Here is an 8,396-nt window from a genome sequence, read left to right on the forward strand (position 1 = left end):
CCTTTAAATTATTTAATTAAAATACTTGAGCCCTTGACAATACATTTTATTAATATTTAAATACTTTATAAAATTACATAAAAATACGGGGTATTACAGATCTAGAGGAGGGCCTAATATGATTTATCACTCCTAATGCAATTAGGAATGGTATTAGTCTTCTACATTCTTCTAGAAGGTTCTTTTCATTCCTAATTCAATTAGCATTGATAAATTGACTTTTGTTGACTTTTCAGAGTTTTAATTAAAATCAAAGAACATTTTTGAGGAAAAGATACGATTTTATCCATTTTATCCTCCTGTACGAAAAAATTTATCTGATTTTAAAAAACGCGTCAAAAACAGGGTTAACACCGAACGCCAGGCATTGGCGCCTGGCGCTAGCATTGGCGCCTGGCGCTAATGTTGGCGCCTGGCGCCAATAAGCTAGCGTTGGCGCCAGCTCTGTTTTAGGTGCGCCAGATGCTCTGTTTTGATATTTTATCTTTTTGGCTGATTTCTCTATAAATAACGTATTAAAAACTCTGTTTTAACTCATCAACAACCAGCTTTCAATTATATTGACCTACAACCAGTTTTTATTCTCTTTAATCATTCATCAATTTTCTCATTCTATTTAATCATTCACCATCTTTCCATCTCCATCTCTAAACTTGTTTTTCAAATACAAAATTCCGCATTTATAAAATCTAGAAACAACTAGCCATATTCGAAGTTGCCTTCGCCCTAGACGTGAAAGGTTTAATTTCTGAGGGTTTGGTCCCAAATCTCTATTTCGATTATTTAATTTAATTGTTTGTTTATTATTTTCCTTGAAGTTACTAACATGTGTATTTTGTTATTAGAAAGAGGTACGAGGCATCAAAGTAAGCACTTTAATGGTTTTAATTGATATTATGATGTAGAAATCATGTTTATATTGTTATTATGATATTCCTAGTATCATGTCTAGGGTAGCTTTAATATTAAATATGATTGTTACGATGCCTTTTATTCTCTTCCTAATATTTATGATTGTTAGTATCATGTTAGGGACAAAGAATTTATTTTTATTGCTTAGTGACATGCTAGGGTTTGTTATTAATCTTGTTAGTATCATGCTAGGATCTTGCTATTATTATGCTTTAACATGAGTTATGATTATTTTTGTAATTGTTTTGATTATGATTATAATTTTATTCTTGCTATTATTATGATTAACATGTGTTGGACTGAATGATTTTGATGATGACACAACCTCACTTGCTTAAAAACTAATAAGTGCTTGATTGTTTAGGTGTGTACTCAGTTATAAAGACCAGGAGAATTAAGTATCTTGTAAAAATACCATGAGGAACAAGAAGGCCAGAAGCAGAGCTAGCCATATAGAAGAGTTCCCTCACTGGAATTGGCGCTTCAGAAATGAAGACTGGAGAAGAGAAGGTTCCCTCAGGGAACAGAAGCTTCAGAGAAGAAGCCTCATCAGAGAAGAGAAGTTCCTTCCAAGGAACAGAAGCCTCGGAGTAGAAGGTTCATCAGAGAACATGAAGACTAAATATATTTTTATATTTTAGGATTTATGTAAGTGTAAGATATTAATTTTCACTCGAAAAATCTGTGTGGAATTGGTCTAAAGGATAAAATATGTGCATGCTAGTTTTTAGGAAAGTGGTTAAGTTTTTAAAGCTTATCTTTTTTAACCAAAAAGATTTTATTTTATTTCTGATTTTCGAAAATATCTTTAGAAAATAAAATCTCCCACGTTTTTCTAAAAACTTGCGGCCTACTCCTCCATGATCTTCTTTAAGTCATGGTCTTGCACATTGAGGAGTTCATGTTTCCTTAATTTTAGGAACATGATCTTCTTAGTGGGTTGGAGTAGTGGCGTTGTGGATTTGCTGCACAAAGAAGTTTTTCCTAAACGAATTTTGGTCTATAAATAGCTGTTGATTTCCGTTGGAAAAACTCACCCTTGCTCACATAAGTTTTCAAGTTTCAAATCGAGTCAAGTGTCAATTCCACACAAATTCATTAGAGTGTTCTTAATGTTCTTATATTAGAGTTTGTTTTTCTTTCGAGTTGTATTTGGGAATGAGGAAGTTCGAGTGAACGTTTGTGTATGAGAAAGAGAAGAGAGAGAGAGAAGAGAAAGAGAAGAGAAAGAGAAGAGAAAGAGAAGAGAGAATAGAGAAGTGAGAAGAGAGAAAGAGAAGAGAAGAGTAACAAGTTGGGTGACTTGTTCCTCAGGGTCTCAAGTTCGTAGAGGAACTTGAGTTTGAGTCTTTAGCTTGTAATAGGATCATTTGCCCTATTATAGTGAAGATTCTTTTCCCAAAATCCCAAGTGGTCGTGGTTTTTCTCCTTGTTAGGGCCAAGGAGTTTTCCACGTAAAATCTCTCTTGCATTCTTTAGTTCCTTTAGTTAATCTCTCAGTTCCTTTAGCTAACTTAATTTTAATTCCGCAAAAAGTTTGGCTAAATTCTCATACTACAATTCAACCCCCCCTTCTTGTAGTATTCATTAAAACAACAATTGGTATCAGAGCCTAACTTCTAGGAAAATCAGGAAACCCTGAAGAAGAAAGGTCTTGGAGAAAATGAATACTCATGAGAAGCTCGAGGAAGGATACTCAACACAAAGGCCTGCTATGTTCAACGACAAGTTCTATACCTACTGGAAGAACCGCATGGAGATCTTTATAAAGGCAGAGAACTACCAAGTCTGGAGGGTCATCGAGGTTGGTGATTTCGAAGTCACCAAAACAAATGTTCAGAACGAGGTAATCCCTAAGCCTATGTCTGAATATGAAAAAGAAGACTTTGATAAAATGGAAATAAATACTATGGCTGTGAAATTGCTCCACTGTGGACTTGGACCTCACGAACACAACCGTGTTATGGGGTGCAAGAACGCTAAAGAAATTTGGGATTTGCTGCAGATTACTCATGAAGGAACTAATGAGGTCAAACGCTCAAAAATCGATCTACTTATGTCTAAGTATGAAAGATTTGAAATGCAGCCTAAGGAAACCATTCAAGAGATGCTAACCCGTTTTACTAACATCATAAATGAGTTGGTTTCCTTTGGTAGATAGATTCCTACAGATGAGCAGGTTAGGAAGGTTCTTAGAAGTCTTCCACAAGATGAGAGGTGGAGAGCTAAGGTGACAGCCCTTCAGGAAACGAAGGACTTTACCAAGTTCAATATTGAACAGCTAGCAGGTTCTCTCATGACTCATGAGCTACACCTTGGAGTCAACAATGAACCCATGAGGAACAAGGGTTTGGCTCTTAAGGCTGATGAGGAGGAAGACTCAGAAGTGGACGAGGATGAGGCTGCCCTAATTGTGCGAAGATTTAAAAAAATGTTCAAGAAAGGCCGAACCTCAAGAAACTTCGGGAAAAAGACCTCAAATCCAAAGCCTGACTACAACTGCCACAAGTGTGGATCTCCAGATCACTTTATCAAAGACTGTCCCCTTTGGGAAAATGATAAAGGTAAAGGAAAGGCTAAGGAACAGGGAAGAGAAAAATTCAGCAAAGCAAACAATCAAAAGTCAGACATGAGGAAGGCCATGATAGCAGCCTGGGGAGACTCAGAAAGTGAAGAAGAAGATGATAACCAACCAGAAGAGGAGACAACTAATCTCTGTTTAATGGCCAAATCAGATGATGAAAAGGCTTACCTTGAGGAACTCCAGAAAGAGGTATTTCTTGATCCTAAGCAGCTTAAAACTCTCTCTAAAGATGTCTTGATAGATATATGTCTAGAAGAAGAAGAATTCTTTAGAGATACATGTGTAAAATTGAATAAATGTGAAAAAGCTCTTAAGGTTTGCAAAGAACATGGTGCTTGGTTGGAAACAACCTATGCCAAGTCTCAAAGCAAACTAAGAGAACTTGATTTTAAATACAAACACATAACTGAGATAGCTGATAGAATTAAGAATGAAAGTATTCTTCTGAATGTTGAATTAACTCAGTATAAGCTCATGAATTCTGATATCAGTTCTAGTAGTTCCTCAAGCGATCAATTGCTTAAATTCAATGTTGATTTTGAAAATTTGAAAAATGAGCTTTCTACTTTAAAAACCCTAAAGGATCAACTTGAATCGTAACTGAATGCTAGAAAGGATAGAAGTATTGACCCAAAAGTCATACCTAAGTGGATAGCTGAAGCTCAAGGAAAAAGAACTGAAGGTCTTGGTTATATGACCAAGAAAGGTAAGCAAAAGAAATATGTTGAGCTTCCTAGCATGAAGGTATGCACTTTTTGTGGTAAGACTGGATATCTCTATGGACAGTGTAGGATAAGAGAAGAAGCTGATAAAAGAAATGTAAAACAAGTGTGGGTCAAGAAAACTGATATTGCATCCACGTCTAAGGAACCCAAGGAAACCTGGGTTCCTGATCCTAATGCTTAGTTTTGTTGCAGGTCCTAGTGAGGGGGAACAACTCGTGGTATCTCGACAACGGTTGTTCAAAGCATATGACAGGTGATAAATCAAAATTCCTCTCACTAGAAGACTACCCTGGAGGAACAGTAACCTTTGGGGATAATAAGAAGGGCGAGATCATTGGAATAGGCAAAATTGGTAGATCAAAATCTCATTCCATTGATAATGTGTCCCTGGTCGAGGGCTTAATGCACAATTTGATCAGTATATCACAATTCTGTTATAAAGGAAATTTTGTAAGTTTTACTTCTGACTCTTGCAACATCAACAACAACAAGTCAGGAAAGGTTGTTCTAGAAGGAACTAGAAGAGGGAACACTTATACAGTTGACCTCAACTTAATCCGAAGGAACAACCTTACATGTTTGAGTGTTGTTGAAGATGATCCCCTGCTATGGCATAAACGTTTTGGACATGCTAGCTTTTCATTACTAGACAAGCTAAGGTCAAAGAACTTGGTTGTGGGACTTCCTATTATCAAGTTCCTACAGAACAAAGTTTGTGATGCATGTGTGAAAGGCAAGCATGTTCGCTCATCTTTTAAATTGAAGAAAATGGTGAGCACTACAAAGCCTTTGGAATTAATCCATATGGATTTGTGTGGTCCCATGAGAATTCAAAGCAGGAGTGGCAAGAAATATGTTTTTGTTATTGTTGATGATTATTCTAGATTCACTTGGGTTATTTTTCTTGCTAGTAAAGATGAAACATTTAACGAGTTTATTGCTTTTGCCAAGAAAATACAGAAAATCAGTGGTCACTCCATAGTCTATCTCAGAGCAGATCACGGAACTGAATTTGAGAACTCAAGATTCGATAAGTTTTGCAGGGAAAATGGCATGAATCATAACTTCTCAGCTCCAAGGACTCCCCAACAGAATGGAGTTGTAGAAAGGAAGAATCGAACCCTTGAGGAAATGGCTAGAACGATGCTGATTGCAAGTGGATTGCCATGGAACTTCTGGGCTGAAGCCGTGAATACATCATGTTACATCCTTAACAGGGTAACAATCAGAAGTATCATCAACAAGACTCCCTATGAACTATTAAGGGGAAGAAAGACAAACATATCTCATCTTAGAGCCTTTGGTTGTAAGTGCTTTGTACATAACAATGGTAAGAAAAACCTAGGGAAATTTGATGAAAGAAGTGAAGAGGCCATATTTCTAGGATATGCCTCTGATAGGAAAGCTTATAGAGTTTACAATAAAAGCTCAATGTGTTTTGAGGAAAGCATTCATATAATCTTTGATGAAGTTAACCAGTTTTTGAGTGTACAGGAACAAGAAGATGATAATGATTTTGAAATTGGATTGATAAGAGACAGGGATGAAGAAGAGACCCAAAAGCAAACCAAAGAAAAGTAGCCTGCTCCAGAAGAGGATCATCAAGAAAATGGAGAGGTTCCTCAACCAGATGAACAGGTGAATGAGGAACAAGCAGAAGAAGCAGAAGGAACAGAAACAGAAGCTCCTCAAATTGGAGTTCCAGCAAGGGAATTCCAACCCAGGCCATTCATGTATCGAGGTTCCCATCCAACTGATCTAATTATCAGTGATATAGGAAAAGGAACTCAAACAAGATCACAAATGAGGAACTACTGCGCATTCCATGCATTTATGTCCATTTTAGAACCAAGAAATCATCAAGAAGCCTTGGGAGATGCTGATTGGATAGTGGCCATGCAAGAGGAACTCAATGAGTTCGAAAGGAACAAGGTCTGGCACCTTGAGCCAAAGCCTAAGGGAAAGAAGGTAATTGGGCTCAAATGGGTGTTCAGGAACAAGCTTGATGAACATGGCACCATAGTAAGGAACAAGGCTAGATTGGTTGTGAAGGTCTACAACCAACAGGAAGGTATTGATTTCGATGAAACCTTTGCTCCTGTAGCTAGATTAGAAGCTATTAGAATCCTAGTGGCTTTTGCTTCTTTTATGGGTTTCAAACTCTATCAAATGGATGTGAAATGTTCTTTTCTAAATGGTTTCTTAAATGAGGAGGTGTTTGTTGAACAACCTCCAGGTTTCGAAAATCCTAAATTTCCAAATCATGTTTTTAAGCTTGATAAAGCTCTCTACGGGCTTAAACAAGCTCCAAGAGCCTGGTATGAAAGGCTTTCAAAGTTCCTACTGAAAAATGATTTCAAAAGAGGAAAAGTAGACAAAACTCTTTTTCTTAAATCTCGAGGAACTAATTTGTTAGTTGTGCAGATCTATGTAAATGATATTATATTTGGTGCTACTAACAATGGTTTGTGCAAGTACTTTGCTGAGCTAATGGGTGGTGAATTTGAGATGAGCATGATGGGTGAATTGGATTTTTTTTTGGACTTCAAATAAAGCAAACAACTGAAGGAATAATGATTCACCAACAGAAGTATGTCAAGGAACTTCTGAAGAAGTACAACATGGAAAATGCCAAGACAAATCATACACCTATGGGAACAACAACAAGACTTGATGAGGATCCACAAGGAACATATGTGGATCAAACCACTTACAGAGGTATAATTGGTTCATTGTTATATCTAACAGCCAGTAGGCCTGACATTTCCTTTAGTGTTGGATTGTGTGCTAGATTTCAGTCTAATCCTAAAGAATCACATCTAACGGCTATTAAGAGAATTTTGAGATACCTCAAAGGAACAGATGACCTGTGTTTGTTCTATCCTAGAAGTGATGACTTTATGCTTAGAGGATTCACAGATGCTGACTATGCAGGTGACCTAGTCAATAGGAAAAGCACCTCAGGTATGGTTCAGTTCCTTGGCTCTTGTCTAGTTTCTTAGGGTTCCAATAAACAAAATACTGTTGCATTGTCTACTGCAGAGGCTGAGTATGTAGCAACAGCTGCTTGATGCTCTCAAGTCCTCTGGATAAAACAATAGTTATGTGACTTTGGTATTAAAATTAATTGCATTACAATCTACAGTGATAACACTAGTGCAATTTGCATATCTAAAGATTCTAGTCCATCATTCAAGAGTTAAGCATATTCATATAAGGCATCATTTCCTTAAGGATAATGTTGAAAAGGGTTTGATTAAATTAGATTTATGCCAAACTAACAATCAAATTGCAGATATATTAACAAAACCCTTGAATAGAGAAAGGCATGAGAAGATGAGAATGGAACTTGGGATGATTAAGTTATACTGAGAAAAATGCATCAAGTTCCCTCATGTATGAAGCTCAAACTGACATGCTTAATCTGTTGTATACTGTGCACAAGTGTTATATGTTTAATTACACAGTTAAGACAGGTTGTAAGCAGGAGTAATATTTACTAAGGGCATGTAAATTTGAAAGACATAGAATATGAAAAGTCCAAAATTGGTTGCATGAGCCTTGTTGATTTGTTCCGTGTATCAAGTTGTATTTGCAAGTGTTCTTTACTGATAATATTCAAAAAATAAAATTGTTGTGTTTATCTATTTTTCAAAATTCCAAATTCTTTTTATCTAAACACAAAAATCGGATGAATGCATCTAAATTCATCATTATCTTTTGTTCAAAAAGTAGCCCACTTACACTACTCCCTTGAAACACGGTTTGCGTTTCCCTAAGCAATAAATATGAGTGTCAAATCAACTAAATTCACCTCACCTCCCAAGCGACACCTCACTTCACCTATTTACCTCCACCATAAAAGATGTTAGCCTCACACAAATTTACACCACACAAAAATTACCTTCTCTCTCATCACTCCGATCAAAACTACTCTCCAATTTCTACATCTCCAAAAACCCAAATTGAAGCCGACCTTAACACAAACCCAATTCCAGAAATTACCATGGAAATCCCACCGGAAATTAACCCCATTGATGATCAAGAGCCTCCAAAAGTGGATTCAACCAACGAATCCCAATCTTCTCGAAAAAGGAAGTCTGATGACATGCAAGAAGAAGAAGAAAGCGCTCCGGAACTAGGGGTCAACTACCGAGACAAGCCTGCAGCCATGA

This window comes from Chenopodium quinoa, unplaced genomic scaffold (genome assembly GCF_001683475.1).
Source record: "Chenopodium quinoa cultivar QQ74 unplaced genomic scaffold, ASM168347v1, whole genome shotgun sequence".
NCBI lineage: Eukaryota > Viridiplantae > Streptophyta > Magnoliopsida > Caryophyllales > Amaranthaceae > Chenopodium > Chenopodium quinoa.